Source organism: Olea europaea, unplaced genomic scaffold (genome assembly GCF_002742605.1).
Source record: "Olea europaea var. sylvestris unplaced genomic scaffold, O_europaea_v1 scaffold33070, whole genome shotgun sequence".
Classification (NCBI taxonomy): Eukaryota; Viridiplantae; Streptophyta; class Magnoliopsida; order Lamiales; family Oleaceae; genus Olea; species Olea europaea.
The window spans coordinates 1-1,257 of NW_019252008.1; the positions used below are offsets into that span (position 1 = coordinate 1).

Sequence of the window (1,257 nt, forward strand, 5' to 3'; positions counted from 1 at the left end):
CAATATAATAAGTTAAACCAATCAATTAGAATTAATTTTGATCGAGAGAGGTAATGTTAGTAAAAAGAATTTTGAAGAAAAAGATATCAAGGGCTTAATTTCTACGAAATAATTAGATTTAATTAATCTTTCAAGACTTGGTTTTGGTATTAAATCAAGCCTAAATGCCTTAAAACTGGAGTTGGAAGTCTCATTTCATATAAATTTTTAAAAAGAAAAAATCATTTTAGGCATCTCACGTTCACAAATACTTATTACTTAAAATTATATGGCATTTTGAAAACACACAAATTCACGAGTATTTATGTAAATCAAGCGCTCTCTCTCTCTCTCTCTCTTCGGTGGTTTATAAGCACAAGTCACATAAATAAGTAAAATTTAGCTAAAGAATAAGGTATTTCTCTTTGTTTTTGTACAGAGTATCACAATTTCATGTATTTCATCTTATAGTTTTTTAAATTTACTATGTATTTACAACTTGCATTGTTCTCCATCTTTCGATATATGGATGTGTATACCCAATACATCATGGATCAACCCACCTTCACTGAAGCTGCTAGCAAAAAGCTAACCCGAATATTCATTTGATCATCAGCCTTTATCGATCCAAAGCAGAAAGAAATGAAGTTTGAGATACTCTTTGCCTGGAGCTCACTGGCGAGGTTTGTTGCTTGAGTTCAGTCAATCTACTTCTTTCATCAGACATTCTATTCTGAAAAATAAATAAATAAAGTTTAATTCAAACTTAGTTACTTGCTTCGAAGTAAAACTTTTAAATGCAGCCAACCATGCACGGAAGTACATAATCAAGAAACAAATAAGAGATGAAAATAATTTGCTTCTTGTTATTTAAGTACAGCAAATTAAAAAGGTAGGCGTACACATACATTTACCTTCAGTTTAACATCTTGTAGCTCCATCTCGAGAGAGCTAACCCGATTTTTCAGCTGCTCAAGTGCTTCCTCAGCTACACTGGGACTTATCTCAGATGCGGGTCTCCTTATTCCGGCAGCCTGTTTTTATAATTCGAAAAACGAGATTAGCTAAACCTGTTTTATTTCTAGTTTTCTTGACGAGTAGGATTCAAGTATAATGTCATAAAACATACGCAGGTAGGCAGTACACAAACTGCCTGCTAGAGGGATGATACTGTTACACACAGATGGCAATGGTTTCTAAAATACACAAGGCCAACTTTTGCTTTGATATAAAGGACTTCCAAAAATTAAGGAACGCCGCACCCCCCCCCCCCACCCC

General features: G+C 34.1%; 1 long non-coding RNA gene across 1 annotated transcript; it reads right to left on the reverse strand.

The window, feature by feature from the left end:
- Nucleotides 1-359: 359 nt before the first annotated feature.
- LOC111385842 lies at nucleotides 360-1,221 on the reverse strand. The gene is made up of 2 exons (XR_002701123.1): nucleotides 894-1,221; nucleotides 360-712 (listed from the first exon to the last, which is right to left on the reverse strand). It is a non-coding gene; the product is annotated as an uncharacterized LOC111385842 (long non-coding RNA).
- Between the last annotated feature and the right edge of the window lie 36 nt (nucleotides 1,222-1,257).